Source organism: Oncorhynchus masou, chromosome 6 (assembly GCF_036934945.1).
Source record: "Oncorhynchus masou masou isolate Uvic2021 chromosome 6, UVic_Omas_1.1, whole genome shotgun sequence".
Taxonomy (NCBI): domain Eukaryota; kingdom Metazoa; phylum Chordata; class Actinopteri; order Salmoniformes; family Salmonidae; genus Oncorhynchus; species Oncorhynchus masou.
The window spans coordinates 78,758,750-78,775,435 of NC_088217.1; positions in this window are offsets into that span (position 1 = coordinate 78,758,750).

The window sequence follows — 16,686 nt, forward strand, 5'->3', positions numbered from 1 at the left end:
CCTCCCCGTGCCTCTCTCCACCTCATCCTCTCTCTCCTCCTCCCTGTGCCTGTCTCTCTCCTCCTCATCCTCTCTCTCCCTCACATCTTTTCTCTCCTCCTCATCCTCTCTCTCCTCATCATCCTCTCTCTCCTCCCTCATCCTCTCTTTCCACCTCTCCTCCTCATCCTCTCTCTCCACCTCATCCTCCTCTCCTCCTCATCCTCTCTCTCCTCCCATCCTCTCTCCTCCTCATCCTCTCCTCCTCATCCTCTCTCTCCTCCTCATCCCCTCTCTCCTCCTCATCCTCTCTCTCCACCTCATCCTCTCTCTCCTCCTCATCCTCTCTTTCCACCTCATCCTACTCATCCTCTCTCTCCACCTCATCCTCTCTCCTTCCTCTCTCTCTCCTCCCCATCCTCCTCTCCTCTCCTCTTCTCCTCCTCCTCTCTCTCCTCCTCCGTGCCTCTCCTCTCATCCTCCTCATCCTCTCTCTCTCCTCCTCTCCCGTGCCTCTCTCTCCTCCTCATCCTCTCTCTCCTCCTCCCTGTCCTCTCTCTCCTCCTCATCCTCTCTCTCCTCCTCCCTGTGCCTGTCTCCACCTCATCCTCTCCTCCTCCTCCCTGCCTGTCTCTCTCCTCCTCATCCTCTCTCTCCCTCCTCCCTCTCTCCTCCATCCTCTCTCTCCTCCTCATCTCTCCTCCTCCCTTCTCATCCTTTCTCTCCTCCCTCCTCCATCATCTCTCCTCCTCCTCCCTCTCTCTCTCCATCCTCCTCATCCCTCCTCTCTCTCCTCCTCATCCTCTCTCTCCTCCTCTCATCCTCTCTCTCCTCCTCATCCTCTTTCTCCTCCTCATCCCCTCTCTCCTCTCCACCTCATCCTCTCTCTCTCTCCCATCCTCTCTCTCCTCATCTCTCTCCACCTCCTCCTCTCTCTCCTCCTCCCCGTGCCTCTCTCACTCTCTCCACCTCATCCCTCTCCTCTCTCCTCCACATCCCTCTCTCTCCTCCCATCCTCTCTCTCACCTATCTCCTCCTCTACCTCTCTCTCCTCATCCTCTCTCTCCTCCTCATCCTTCTCTCCACCTCTCTCCTCCTCATCCTCTCTCTCCTCCTCATCCTCTCTCTCATCCTCCCCGTGCCTCTCTCTCTCCACCTAATCCTCTCTCTCCTCCTCCCCGTGCCTCTCTCTCTCCACCTCATCCTCTCTCTCCTCCTCCCCGTGCCTCTCTCTCTCCACCTCATTCTCTCTCTCCTACTCCCCGTGCCTGTCTCTCTCCACCTCCTCTTCTCTCTCCTCCAAATCCTCTCTCTCCTCCTCCCCGTGCCTCTCTCACTCTCCTCTTCATGCGCTCTCTCCACCTTCCCGTGGTGTCTCTCTCCACCTCATCCTCTCTCTCCTCCTCCCCGTGCCTGTCTCTCTCCACCTCATTCTCTCTCTCCTACTCCCCGTGCCTGTCTCTCTCCACCTCCTCTTCTCTCTCCACCTCCTCCTCTCTCTCCTCCTCCCCGTGCCTCTCTCTCTCTCCTCCTAATCCTCTCTCTCCTCCTCACCCTCTCTCTCCTCCTCATCCTTTCTCTCCACCTCATCCTTTCTCTCCACCTCATCCTCTCTCTCCTCCTCATCCTCTCTCTCCTCCTCATCCTCTCGCTCCTCCTCATCCTCTCTCTCCTCCTCCCCGTGCCTCTCTCTCTCTCCACCTAATCCTCTCTCTCCTTCTCCCCGTGCCTCTCTCTCTCTCCTCCTCATCCTCTCTCTCCTCCTCATCCTCTCTCTCCACCTCATCCTCTCTCTCCACCTCATCCTCTCTCTCCTCCTCATCCTCTCTCTCCTCCTCCCTGTGCCTCTCTCTCTCTCCACCTCATCCTCTCTCTCCTCCTCCCCGTGCCTCTCTCTCTCTCCTCCTCATCCTCTCTCTCCTCCTCCCCGTGCCCAACTCTCTCTCCTCCTCATCCTCTCTCTCCACCTCCTCCTCTCTCTCCTCCTCCCTGTGCCTGTCTCTCTCCACCTCATCCTCTCTCTCCACCTCCTCCTCTCTCTCGTCCTCCCCGTGCCTCTCTCTCTCCACCTCCTCCTCTCTCTCCTCCTCCCCATGCCTGTCTCTCTCCACCTCCTCCTCTCTCTCCGCCTCCCCGTGCCTCTCTCTCTACACCTCCTCCTCTCTCTCCTCCTCCCCGTGCCTCTCTCTCTCCACCTCATCCTCTCTCTCCTCCTCCCTGTGCCTCTCTCTCCCCACCTCCCCCTCTCTCTCCACCTCCCCGTGCCTGTCTCTCTACACCTCCTCCTCTTTCTCCTCCTCCCTGTGCCTCTCTCTCTCCACCTCATCCTCTCTCTTCTCCTCCCCGTGCCTGTCTCTCTCTCATCCTCATCCTCTCTCTCCTCCTCCCCGTGCCTGTCTCTCTCCACCTCATCCTCTCTCTCCTCCTCCCCGTGCCTGTCTCTCTCCACCTCCTCTTCTCTCTCCACCTCCTCCTCTCTCTCCTCCTCCCCGTGCCTGTCTCTCTCTCTCCACCTCATCTTCTCTCTCCTCCTCCCCGTGACTCTCTCTCTCTCCTCCTCACCCTCTCTCTCCTCCTCATCCTCTCTCTCCAAATCATCCTCTCTCTCCTCCTCCCTGTGCCTGTCTCTCTCCTCCTAATCCTCTCTCTCCTCCACATCCTTTCTCTCCACCTCATCCTCTCTCCTCTCTCCCTCCTCCTCTCTCTCTCCACCTCATCCTCTCTCTCTCTCCTCCTCATCCTCTCTCTCCTCCTCATCCTCTCTCTCCTCCTCATCCTCTCTCTCATCCTCCCCGTGCCTCTCTCTCTCCACCTAATCCTCTCTCTCCTCCTCCCCGTGCCTGTCTCTCTCCACCTCCTCCTCTCTCTCCTCCTCCCCGTGCCTGTCTCTCTCCACCTCATCCTCTCTCTCTCCTCCCATCCTCTCTTCTCCTCCTCATTCTCTCCTCTCTCCTCATCCCTCTCTCCAAGTCCTCATCCTCTCTCTCCTCCTCATCATCTCTCTCTCCACCTCATCCTCTCCTCTCCTCCCTCCCCTCCCGTGCCTCTCTCTCTCCACCTCATCCTCTCTCTCCTCCTCCCCGTGCCTGTCTCTCTCCACCTCATCCTCTCTCTCCTCCTCCCCGTGCCTGTCTCTCTCCTCCTCCTCATCCTCTCTCCTCCCCCCTCCCCCTCCCTGTGCCTCTCTCTCTCCTCCCTAATCCTCTCTCCTCCTCACCCTCCCCGTGCCTCTCTTCTCTCCTCATCCTCATCCTCTCCTCCTCATCCTCTCTCTCCTCCTCTCTCCTCCTCATCCTCTTTCCTCCTCGTCCTCTCTTCTCATCCTCTTTCTCCCCTCCCCGTGCCTCTCTCTCTCCTCCTCATCCTCTCTCTCCACCTCATCCTCCTCATCCTGTCTCTCCTCCTCATCCTCTCTCTCCACCTCATCCTCTCTCTCCTCCTCTCAGTGCCTCTCTCTCCTCCTCATCCTCTCTCTCCTCCTCCCCGTGCCTCTCTCCACCTCATCCTCTCTCTCCTCCTCCCTGTGCCTGTCTCTCTCCTCCTCATCCTCTCTCTCCTCCACATCCTTTCTCTCCTCCTCATCCTCTCTCTCCTCCTCATCCTCTCTCTCCTCCTCATCCTCTCTCTCCTCCTCATCCTCTTTCTCCTCCTCACCCTCTCTTTCCACCTCATCCTCTCTCTCCTCCTCATCCTCTCTCTCCTCCTCATCCCCTCTCTCCTCCTCATCCTCTCTCTCCACCTCATCCCCTCTCTCCTCCTCATCCTCTCTTTCCACCTCATCCTACTCATCCTCTCTCTCCACCTCATCCTCTCTTTCCTCCTCATCCTCTCATTCCACCTCATCCTCTCTCTCTCTCTTCCTCATCCTCTCTCTCCACCTCATCCTCTCTCCTCCTCATCCTCTCTCTCCTCCACATCCTCTCTCCACCTCTTCCTCTTTCTCCTCCTCATCATCTCTCTCCTCCTCATCCTCTCTCTCCACCACATCCTCCTCATCCTCTCTCTTCTCCTCATCCTCTCTCTCCTCCTCGTGCCTCTCTCTCTCCACCTCATCCTCTCTCTCCTCCTCTCAGTGCCTCTCTCTCCTCCTCATCCTCTCTCTCCTCCTCCCTGTGCCTCTCTCCACCTCATCCTCTCTCTCCTCCTCCCTGTGCCTGTCTCTCTCCTCCTCATCCTCTCTCTCCTCCCCATCCTCTCTCTCCTCCTCATCCTCTCTCCTCCTCCCCGTGCCTCTCTCTCTCTCCTCCTCATCCTCTTTCTCCTCCTCCCCCATGCCCCTCTCTCTCCACCTCATCCTCTCTCTCCTCCTCATCCCTCTCTCTCCCACCTCCTCCCCTCTCCCTCTCCTCCTCCCCGTGCCTCTCTCACTCTCCACCTCATCCTCTCTCTCCTCCACATCCTCTCTCTCCTCCACATCCTCTCTACACCTCGTCCTCTTTCTCCTCCTCATCCTCTCTCTCCTCCTCATCCACTCTCTCCACCTCATCCTCCTCATCCTCTCTCTCTTCCTCATCCTCTCTCTCCTCCTCCCTGTGCCTGTCTCTCCACCTCATCCTCTCTCTCCTCCTCTCAGTGCCTCTCTCTCCTCCTCATCCTCTCTCTCCTCCTAATCGTGCCTCTCTCCACCTCATCCTCTCTCTCCTCCTCCCAGTGCCTGTCTCTCCTCCTAATCCTCTCTCTCCTCCACATCCTTTCTCTCCACCTCATCCTCTCTCTCCTCCTCATCCTCTCTCTCCTCCTCATCCTCTCTCTCCTCCTCATCCTCTCTCTCATCCTCCCCGTGCCTCTCTCTCTCTCCACCTAATCCTCTCTCTCCTCCTCCCCGTGCCTCTCTCTCTCCACCTCATCCTCTCTCTCCTCCTCCCTGTGCCTCTCTCACTCTCCTCCTCATGCTCTCTCTCCACCTCCCCGTGTCTGTCTCTCTCCACCTCATCCTCTCTCTCCTCCTCCCCGTGCCTGTCTCTCTCCACCTCATTCTCTCTCTCCTACTCCCCGTGCCTGTCTCTCTCCACCTCCCCTCTTCTCTCTCCACCTCCTCCTCTCTCTCCTGCTCCCCGTGCCTCTCTCTCTCTCCTCCTAATCCTCTCCTCCCCTCCTCTCCTCCACATCCTCTCTCTCCTCCTCCTCCTCCCTCTCTCCTCCTCATCCTTTCTCTCCACCTCATCCTCCTCATCCTCTCTCCTCCTCATCCTCCTCCTCTCCTCCTCCTCCTCTCTGTGCTCCCTCCTCATCCTCTCTCTCCCTCCTCCCTCGTCCTCTCTCTCTCTCCTCCTAATCTCTCTCTCTCCTTCTCCCCGTGCCTCCTCTCTCTCTCCTCCTCATCCTCTCTCTCCACCTCATCCTCTCTCTCCACCTCATCCTCTCTCTCCACCTCATCCTCTCTCTCCTCCTCATCCTCTCTCTCCTCCTCCCTGTGCCTCTCTCTCTCTCCACCTCATCCCTCTCTCTCCTCCTCCCCGTGCCTCTCTCTCTCTCCTCCCTCATCCTCTCTCTCCTCCTCCCCGTGCCCAACTCTCTCTCCTCCTCATCCTCTCTCCTCCATCCTCCTCCACCCATCCTCTCTCCTCCCTCCTCCCTGTGCCTGTCTCTCTCCACCTCATCCTCTCTCTCCTCATCCTCTCCTCCTCCTCTCCTCCCTCCCCGTGCCTCTCTCCCTCCTCCTCCTCTCCTCCTCCTCATCCTCTCCTCCTCCCCCTCCTCCTCTCTCTCCACCTCCCTCCTCTCTCTCCGCCTCCCCGTGCCTCTCTCTCCACCTCCTCCTCTCTCTCCTCCTCTTCCCGTGCCTCCTCTCCTCTCCTCCTCCTCATCCTCTCTCTCCACCTCCCCGTGCCTCTCTCTCTACACCTCCTCCTCATCCTCTCCTCCTCCCTGTGCTCTCTCTCTCCACCTCATCCTCTCTCTCTCCTCCCCGTGCCTGTCTCTCTCTCCTCCTCATCCTCTCTCTCCTCCTCCCCGTGCCTGTCTCTCTCCACCTCATCCTCTCTCTCCTCCTCCCCGTGCCTGTCTCTCTCCACCTCCTCTCCTCCTCTCTCCCTCCTCTCCTCCTCTCTCTCCTCCTCCCCATGCCTGTCTCTCTCTCTCCACCTCTCTCCTCCTCTCCTCCTCCTCCTCCGTCCTCTCTCTCTCCTCCTCCTCCTCATCCCTCTCTCTCCTCCTCATCCTCTCTCTCCAAATCATCCTCCTCCTCTCCTCCTCCTCCCTGTGCCTGTCTCTCTCCTCCTAATCCTCTCTCTCCTCCCCATCCTTTCTCTCCACCTCATCCTCTCTCTCCTCCTCATCCTCTCTCTCTCCACCTCATCCTCTCTCTCCTCCTCATCCTCTCTCCTCCTCCTCCTCTCCCTCCCTCCTCCATCCTCCTCTCTCCTCCCCCGTGCCTCTCTCTCTCTCCACCTAATCCCTCTCTCTCCTCCTCCCCGTGCCTGTCTCTCTCCACCTCCTCCTCCTCTCTCTCCTCCTCCCCGTGCCTGTCTCTCTCTCCACCTCATCCTCTCTCTCCTCCTCCCCTGTGCCTCTCTCTCTCCTCCTAATCCTCTCTCTCCTCCTCCCATCATTCTCTCTCCACCTCATCCTCCTCTCCTCCCTCATCCTCTCTCTCCTCCACCTCATCCCTCTCTCTCCTCCTCATCCTCTCCTCCTCCTCATCCTCTCTCTCTCCACCTCATCCTCTCTCTCCTCCTCCCCATGCCCTCTCTCTCTCCACCTAATCCTCTCTCTCCTCCTCCCCGTGCCTGTCTCTCTCCACCTCCTCCTCTCTCTCCTCCTCCCCGTGCCTGTCTCTCTCCACCTCCTCCTCTCTCTCCTCCTCCCCGTGCCTGTCTCTCTCCTCTCCACCTCATCGTGCCTCTCTCTCTCCCCTCTCCTCTCTCTCCCCTCCCTCCCATCCTCTCTCCTCCTCATCCTCTCTCTCCTCCCCTCCTCTCCCTCCTCTCCTCCTCATCCTCTCTCTCCTCCTCCCATCCTCTCTCTCCTCCTCATCCCTCTCTCCTCCTCATCCTCTCCTCCTCCCTCTCTCTCTCTCCTCCTCCCCGTGCCTCTCTCTCTCTCCACCTAATCCTCTCTCTCCTTCTCCCCGTGCCTCTCTCTCTCTCCTCCTCATCCTCTCTCTCCTCCTCCCCCTCTCTCTCCTCCTCATCCTCTCTCTCCCTCCTCATCCTCCTCCACCTCATCCTCTCTCTCCACCTCATCCTCTCTCTCCTCCTCCTGCCTCTCTCTCTCTCTCCTCCTCCCTCCACATGCTCTCTCTCTCCACCTCATCCTCTCTCTCCTCCCCATCCCCTCTCCACCTCTCTCTCTCTCTCCTCCTCATCCTCTCTCTCCTCCGTCCCCTCTCCACCTCATCCTCTCTGCCTCTCCTCCTCATCCTCTCTCCTCCCCCCATCTCCACCTCATCTCTCCTCCTCCCCCTGTGCCTGTCTCTCTCCACCTCATCCTCCTCCCCTCTCTCTCTCCTCCCCATCCCTCTCTCTCTCCCCTCCTCCTCTCTCTCCTCCTCCCCATGCCTGTCTCTCTCCACCCTCTCTCCTCTCTCTCCTCCTCCCCGTCCTCCTCTCTCCTCTCTCCTCCTCCTCCTCTCTCTCCCTCCTCCCCGTGCCTCTCTCTCTCCACCTCCTCCTCTCTCTCCTCCTCCCCGTGCCTGTCTCTCTCCACCTCATCCTCTCTCTACTCCTCCCCTCTCTCCTCCTCCCCGTCCTCCTCTCTCTCCACCTCCTCCTGTCTCTCTCTCCCTCCTCTCTCTCCCTGCCTCCTCCTCCCCTCCTCCCTCTCCTCCTCCCCGTGCCTCTCTCTCTCTCCCCTCATCTTCTCTCTCCTCCTCCCCGTCCTCTCTCTCCTCCTCTCCTCCTCATCCTCTCTCTCCTCCTCATCCTCTCTCTCCTCCTCCTCATGCCCTCTCTCTCCACCTCATCCTCTCTCCCCTCCTCCTCCTCTCTCTCCTCCTCATCCTCTCTCTCCACCTCATCCTCTCTCTCCACCTCCTCCTCTCTCTCCTCCTCCCCGTGCCTCTCTCTCTCCACCTCCTCCTCTCTCTCCTCCTCCCCATACCTGTCTCTCTCCACCTCCTCCTCTCTCTCCGCCTCCCCGTGCCTCTCTCTCTCCACCTCTCCTCTCTCTCCTCCTCCCCGTGCCTCTCTCTCTCCACCTCCTCCTCTCTCTCCACCTCCCCGTGCCTGTCTCTCTCCACCTCCTCCTCTCTCTCCTCCTCCCCGTGCCTCCTCTCTCTCTCCACCTCATCCTCTCTCTCCTCCTCCCCGTGCCTGTCTCTCTCTCCTCCTCATCCTCTCTCCTCCTCCCCGTGCCTCCTCTCTCTCCACCTCATCATCTCTCTCCTCCTCCCCGTGCCTGTCTCTCTCCACCTCCTCTTCTCTCTCTCCACCTCCTCTCTCTCCTCCTCCCGTGCCTGTCTCTCTCTCTCCACCTCATCTTCTCTCTCCTCCTCCCCGTGACTCTCTCTGTCTCCTCCTCACCCTCACTCTCCTCCTCGTCCTCTCTCTCCAAATCATCCTCTCTCTCCTCCTCCCTGTGCCTGTCTCTCTCCTCCTAATCCTCTCTCTCCTCCACATCCTTTCTCTCCACCTCATCCTCTCTCTCCTCCTCATTCTCTCTCTCCACCTCATCCTCTCTCTCCTCCTCATCCTCTCTCTCCTCCTCATCCTCTCTCTCCTCCTCATCCTCTCTCTCATCCTCCCCATGCCTCTCTCTCTCTCCACCTAATCCTCTCTCTCCTCCTCCCCGTGCCTGTCTCTCTCCACCTCCTCCTCTCTCTCCTCCTCCCCGTGCCTGTCTCTCTCCACCTCATTCTCTCTCTCCTCCTCCCTGTGCCTGTCTCTCTCCTCCTAATCCTCTCTCTCCTCCACATCATTTCTCTCCACCTCATCCTCTCTCTCCTCCTCATCCTCTCTCTCCACCTCATCCTCTCTCTCCTCCTCATCCTCTCTCTCCTCCTCATCCTCTCTCTCCTCCTCATCCTCTCTCTCATCCTCCCCATGCCTCTCTCTCTCTCCACCTAATCCTCTCTCTCCTCCTCCCCGTGCCTGTCTCTCTCCACCTCCTCCTCTCTCTCCTCCTCCCCGTGCCTGTCTCTCTCCACCTCCTCCTCTCTCTCCTCCTCCCCGTGCCTGTCTCTCTCTCTCCACCTCATCTTCTCTCTCCTCCTCCCCGTGCCTCTCTCTCTCTCCTCCTCATCCTCTCTCTCCTCCTCACCCTCTCTCTCCTCCTCATCCTCTCTCTCCACCTCATCCTCTCTCTCCTCCTCATCCTCTCTCTCCTCCTCATCCTCTCGCTCCTCCTCTCTCTCATCCTCCCCGTGCCTCTCTCTCTCTCCACCTAATCCTCTCTCTCCTTCTCCCCTCCTCCTCTCTCTCCTCCTCTCTCTTACTCCTCCTCCTCTCTCTCTCCTCCTCATCCTCTCTCTCCACCTCATCCTCTCTCTCCACCTCATCCCTCTCTCTCCTCCTCATCCTCTCTCTCCTCCTCCCTGTGCCCTCTCTCTCTCCACCTCATCCTCTCTCTCCTCCTCCCCGTGCCTCTCTCTCTCTCCTCTCCTCTCCTCTCTCTCCTCCTCCCCGTCTGCCCAACTCTCTCTCCTCCTCATCCTCTCTCTCCACCTCCTCCCTCTCTCTCCTCCTCTCTGTGCCTGTCTCTCTCCACCCTCCTCCTCCTCCTCTCTCCTCCCTCCCCGTCCTCTCTCTCTCCCCTCCTCTCTCCTCCTCCTCCCCATGCCTGTCTCTCTCCACCTCCTCCTCTCTCTCCGCCTCCCCGTGCCTCTCTCTCTACACCTCCTCCTCTCTCTCCCCCTCCCCGTGCCTCTCTCTCTCCAACTCCTCCTCTCTCTCCTCCTCCCCGTGCCTGTCTCTCTCCACCTCATCCTCTCTCTCCTCCTCCCCGTGCCTGTCTCTCTCCACCTCCTCTTCTCTCTCCACCTCCTCCTCCCTCTCCTCCTCCCCGTGCCTGTCTCTCTCTCTCCACCTCATCTTCTCTCTCCTCCTCCCCGTGACTCTCTCTCTCTCCTCCTCATCCTCTCTCTCCTCCTCATCCTTTCTCTCCTCCTCATCCTCTCTCTCCACCTCATCCTCTCTCCCCTCCTCATCCTCTCTCTCCTCCTCATCCTCTCTCTCCACCTCATCCTCTCTCTCCTCCTCATCCTCTCTCTCCTCCTCATCCTCTCTCTCCTCCTCCCTGTGCCTCTCTCTCTCCACCTCATCCTCTCTCTCCTCCTCCCCGTGCCTCTCTCTCTCTCCTCCTCATCCTCTCTCTCCTCCTCCCCGTGCCCAACTCTCTCTCCTCCTCATCCTCTCTCTCCACCTCCTCCTCTCTCTCCTCCTCCCCGTGCCTCTCTCTCTCTCCACCTAATCCTCTCTCTCCTCCACCCCGTGCCTCTCTCTCTCTCCTCCTCATCCTCTCTCTCCTCCTCACCCTCTCTCTCCTCCTCATCCTCTCTCTCCACCTCATCCTCTCTCTCATCCTCTCTCTCCTCCTCATCCTCTCTTTCCTCCTCCCTGTGCCTCTCTCTCCACCTCATCCTCTCTCTCCTCCTCCCAGTGCCTCTCTCTCTCCTCCTCATCCTCTCTCTCCACCTCACCGTACCTGTCTCTCTCCACCTCCTCCTCCTCTCTCTCCTCCTCCCCGTGCCCCTCTCTCTCTCCTCCTCATCCTATCTCTCCACCTCCTCCTCTCTCTCCTCCTCCCTGTGCCTGTCTCTCTCCACCTCATCCTCTCTCTCCACCTCATCCTCTCTCTCCTCCTCCCCATGCCTGTCTCTCTCCACCTCCTCCTCTCTCTCCTCCTCCCCGTGCCTCTCTCTCTCCACCTCCCTCCTCTCTCTCCTCCCCTCCCTCGTGCCTCTCTCTCCACCTCATCCTCCTCTCCACCCTCCTCTCCGTGCCTCTCTCTCTCCACCTCATCCTCTCTCTCCTCCTCCCTGTGCCTCTCTCTCTCCACCTCCTCCTCTCTCTCCCCCCCCGTGCCTCTCTCTCTCCACCTCATCCTCTCTCTCCTCCTCCCCGTGCCTCTCTCTCCCCACCTCCCCCTCTCTCTCCACCTCCTCCTCTCTCTCCTCCTCCCTGTGCCTCTCTCTCTCCACCTCCTCCTCTCTCTCCTCCTCCCCATGCCTGTCTCTCTCCACCTCCTCCACTCTCTCCTCCTCCCCGTGCCTCTCTCTCTCCACCTCCTCCTCTCTCTCCCCCTCCCCGTGCCTCTCTCTCTCCACCTCATCCTCCCTCTCCTCCTCCCCGTGCCTCTCTCTCCACCTCCTCCTCTCTCTCCTCCTCCCCGTGCCTCTCTCTCTCCACCTCCTCCTCTCTCTCCTCTTCCCCATGCCTGTCTCTCTCCACCTCCTCCCTCTCTCCTCCTCCCCGTGCCTCTCTCTCTCCACCTCCTCCCTCTCTCCACCCTCCCTGTGCCTCCTCCTCCTTCTCATCCTCTCTCTCCTCCTCCCCGTGCCTCTCTCTCTCCACCCCCTCCTCCTCTCTCTCCTCCTCCCCGTGCCTCTCTCTCTCCACCTCATCCTCTCTCTCCTCCTCCCCGTACCTCTCTCTCCACACCTCCACCCCCTCCTCTCTCTCCTCCTCCCCGTGCCTCTCCTCTCTCCCCTCATCCTCTCTACACCTCTCCTCCTCCTCCCCCCATGCCTCTCTCTCTCCACCTCCTCCTCTCTCTCCTCCTCCCCGTGCCTCTCTCTCTCCACCTCATCCCTCTCTCCTCCTCCCTCCCCTGCCTCTCCTCCCCCTGCCTCCTCTCTCTCCCCCTCCCCGTGCCTCTCTCTCTCCACCTCCTCCTCTCTCTCCCTGCCCTCTCCCACCTCATCCTCCTGTCTCCTCCCCGTGCCTGTCTCCTCCCACCTCTCCCTCTCTCCTCCTCCCCATGCCCTCTCTCTCCACCTCCTCATCTCTCTCCTCCTCCCCATGCCTGTCTCTCTCCACCTCCTCATCTCTCTCCTCCTCCCCGTGCCTCTCTCTCTCCACCTCCTCTCTCTCTCCCCTCCCCCTCCCCGTGCCTGTCTCTCTCCTCTCCATCTCTCTCCACCTCCTCCTCTCTCTCCTCCTCCCCGTGCCTCTCTCTCTCCACCTCCTCATCTCTCTCCTCCTCCCCATGCCTGTCTCTCTCCACCTCCTCCTCTCTCTCCTCCTCCCCGTGCCTCTCTCTCTCCACCTCCTCCTCTCTCTCTCCCCCTCCCTCCCCGTGCCTCTCTCTCTCTCCACCTCATCCCTCTCCTCATCCCTCTGCCTCTCCCTCCCCCACCCTCCCCCTCTCTCTCCACCTCCCCGTGCCTGTCTCTCTCCACCTCCTCCTCCTCTCCTCCTCCTCTCCTCCTCTCTCTACTGCCTCATCTCTCTCCTCCTCCTCCTCCTCTCTCTCCTCCTCATCCTGCCCTCTCTCTCCACCTCATCCTCTCTCTCCTCCTCCCCGTGCCTGTCTCTCTCTCCACCTCCTCCTCTCTCTCCTCCTCCCCGTTCCTCTCTCTCTCTCCTCCTCATCCTCTCTCTCCTCCTCCCCGTTCCTGTCTCTCTTCACCTCCTCCTCTCTCTCCACCTCCCCGTGCTCCTCTCTCTCTTCCTCCCCGTGCCTGTCTCTCTCCACCTCATCCTCTCTCTCCTCCTCCCCGTGCCTCTCTCTCTCTCCTCCTCATCCTCTCTCCTCCTCATCCTCTCTCTCCTCCTCATCCTCTCTCTCCACGTCATCCTCTCTCTCCACCTCCCCGTGCTTGTCTCTCTCCACCTCATCCTCTCTCGCCTCCTCCCCGTGCCTGTCTCTCTCCACCTCACCCTCTCTCTCCCCCTCCCCGTGCCTCTCTCTCCACCTCATCCTCTCTCTCCTCCTCCCCATGCCTGTCTCTCTTCACCTCCTCCTCTCTCTCCTCCTTCCGTGCCCCTCTCTCTCTCTCCTCCTCCCCGTGCCTGTCTCTCTCCACCTCATCCTCTCTCTCCTCCTCCCCGTGCCTCTCTCTCTCCTCCTCATCCTCTCTCCTCCTCACCCTCTCTCTCCTCCTCATCCTCTCTCTCCACCTTATCCTCTCTCTCCTCCTCCCTGTGCCTGTCTCTCTCCACCTCATCCTCTCTCTCCTCCTCCCCGTGTCTGTCTCTCTCCACCTCATCCTCTCTCTCCTCCTCCCCGTGCCTGTCTCTCTTCATCTCCTCCTCTCTCTCCTCCTCCCCGTGCCTCTCTGCCCGCCAAGCCCTCGTTCCGCGGTTTCAGACCCGTATCCACATCCCATTGAACTAATCTAATTTTTTCAATAGCGTTAATGCTTTGACTAAAGCCTGTTATCTCATTATAGGGCCCACGATGGGATTTGATGGCATCCTGACATCTGTATTCATTTGCCTCGAAATTAGTCTGACACACATTTAATGAAAAAACACTTGGAACAGTCGAGATTAGAAGTCAAGCCAAGTAGCAGGAGTCACAGGAGAGAAATATCATTTATTATTTTGATTTTGGTTCCATTTTTGGGATTAATAATATTCTTTGGCATTAATGTTTTTATTTTGTCTTGTCTTTTTGGTTTTAGTTCAATACTTTTCCATGTGAAAAAAGAGAAGACCTGCTGAGTGCCGACCTACTCCAGTGATCTTGTACCCTGTGCCATTCTGTTTGTATTGTACCACAATTCTCTCTGTGTGAGAAGCAATGATCAGCCTCTCAGCTCCAACATGGACCCCAACCAATAGTGTGTTCCATTTCTGTATTGACAACCACCTATCTTACCACCACCTCCTCCCCCCTCGCTCCTCTCTTCTCCTAGTAGAGGTTGTATCAGTAGCACCTCCTCCCCCCTCGCTCCTCTCTTCCCCTAGTAGAGGTTGTATCAGTAGCACCCCCTCCTCCCCCTCGCTCCTCTCTTCTCCTAGTAGAGGTTGTATCAGTAGCACCACCTCCCCCCTCGCTCCTCTCTTCCCCTAGTAGAGGTTGTATCAGCCTGTATCAGTAGCACCAGTAGCACCACCTGTATCAATAGCACCACCACTGATAATCCCCTCAGTTTGAAAAAAGAGATGAAAGCGTTCATGGATGAAAGAAACTTGGATTTCATATTTCTCTCTCTCCCTCTCTCTCTCTCTCTCTCTCTCTCTCTCTCTCTCTCTCTCTCTTCTAGTACACTCTGTTGATAATTTTCTTTGGAAGAGGAGAAGGAGAGGGAGGAAAGAAGAATGAGAGAGAGAGAAAAAGAACAGGCTTATGCCCCTTTTGGTCTCCAAGGAGGAGGTGAGGTGAAGGAGGTGGCGGGGTTGAAAATGAGCTAAATATAACCCGTTTACCTTCCCTAATGTACACGCTGACCTAATGTACACACTGACCTGATGTACACGCTGACCTAATGTACACACTGACCTAATGTACACGCTGACCTAATGTACACGCTGACCTAATGTACACGCTGACCTAATGTACACACTGACCTGATGTACACGCTGACCTAATGTACACACTGACCTAATGTACACACTGACCTAATGTACACGCTGACCTAATGTACACGCTGACCTAATGTACACGCTGACCTAATGTACACGCTGACCTAATGTACAAGCTGACCTAATGAACACACTGACCTGATGTACACACTGACCTAATGTACACACTGACCTAATGTACACACTGACCTAATGTACACGCTGACCTAATGTACACGCTGACCTAATGTACACGCTGACCTAATGTACACACTGACCTAATGTACACGCTGACCTAATGTACACGCTGACCTAATACACACTGACTGACCCCTAATGTACACGCTGACCAAATGTACACACTGACCTGATGTACACACTGACCTAATATACACGCTGACCTAATGTACACACTGACCTGATGTACACGCTGACCTAATGTACACACTGACCTAATGTACACACTGACCTAATGTACACGCTGACCTAATGAACACAATGACCTGATGAACACGCTGACCTAATATACACGCTGACCTAATGTACGCACTGACCTGATGTACACGCTGACCTAATGTACACGCTGACCTGATGTACACGCTGCCCTGATGTACACACTCACCTAATGTACACGCTGACCTGATGTACACGCTGACCTGATGTACACACTCACCTAATGCAATAGTGCCCGGTGGAAGAGCGGGATGAAGCGAGGGAGGAAGAAATGGAAGGAGGATGAGAGAGGGACAGATGAAGAGAAGTCTTCATCTCTCCGCGGGCTCATCCTCCCCTCCTAATGATAAGTGCTCCACAGTCAGGTATTTGTGCTCACAAGTCATTCTTCTCCTGGTGAGGTGAAAGGGGCTGTCAAAGAAGGTGATGATAAGAGACCCGTGAACAGAGATGAGATCGAGAGGAGGGGGAGAAAGAAAAAAGAAATAAAAGCAATAGGATGAGAAGGTTAGAAAGGGAGGTGAGACAGATGTAGAGCAAAAGGAGAGGTGGAAGAGAAAATAGACAAGAGAGAGAGAGAGAGAGAGAGAGAGAGAGAGAGAGAGAGATGGTGAGAGAGAGATGCCAATAAAGCTCTGTGAATTGAATGGAGAGGGAGAGAGAGAGGGAGAGAGAGAGATGGTGTGGGAGAGAGAGGTAGATGGGTAATAGGATTTACTGTAGATACTCAAATGGCAGGTCAGAGCAGGACAAAAAGGTTCCCATGCCCTTCTCTTTACCCTGCTCCTCTCTTCCCGCCTTCTTGGCACAATCCAGCCTGCAGCCCCACATCTCTGCCAGGGCCAGTGTCATTTCTAACAGCTGCTTTTTAATCCACAGGATCTTCATTAACCCCCAGGAAAGACGCAGAGGACACAGGAAGAAAGGAGGAGAGAGGAAGAGAGGAGAGAGCAGGGCAGATCGGGGGAGAGGGCCACAGAGCAATCACAGACCTCATTATGAACACTGAAAGACCTGGCCAGATGAGATGGAGGGGAGAGAGAGAGCGAGAGGTGAGGGGAAAAAAGGGGAGAAGGGAAGAGAGAAAGATCTCATGTTAGAAACAGGGAAATAGAGCTAAATAAGAGGATGTGAGCAGAATGAATAGAGAAGGGTAATAGAACATACAATGTGCCATGGAAGAAAAAGGACAGGACATGCTGTCGTGTAGAGTCCAACAAGTTATTAACATCAGATCTATTCATATACACTTATGGACATATGGCTGAAATCCATGAAAGACTTCTGAAGAGTCTGACTCTCCTATATTCTTCACATTTATCATCCATCAGTCCAATATATGTGTCTCTTCGGGTCCTTAAAACTTCTGTTTTTCGCTAGCCACCCAAGGGACAGTGAACAAACACAGCCTGCAGGCTACAGCTCCACAGACCCACACCAGACACAGCATGGGCTGTGTGAGTACAGTACAACAGGGTCCAGCCGCCCAGCCTCATATTTATGGAAAACACTGGGTCTGGAGAGTGGAGGCACGGGGGGTCATAATTGTAACCAAGGCAGGGGGCTTCAGCCTGGGGTTCTGATTCAGGTTCGAAGGTCCTGGATCTGGAGAGAGGGTCATTTCTTCTAGTTGGCTGAGCAAAGGAATGAATAATTGTGGCCCCTGGGTGGGCCCCGAGGCTCTGGGCTGAGTGGACCAAACCAACTGGGAGGACAGGGTGTGTTTAGGGAGGATGTGGAGGATAAGAAGGAGGGGAACTATGCCATGATTGTACCCAGTAATATGTGAAGGTGATTTACACTCACACACAAAAGCAAGTCATGCAAGTACTGATTTGCTGATTGTACAGTGCCAACCAAAGAGCTA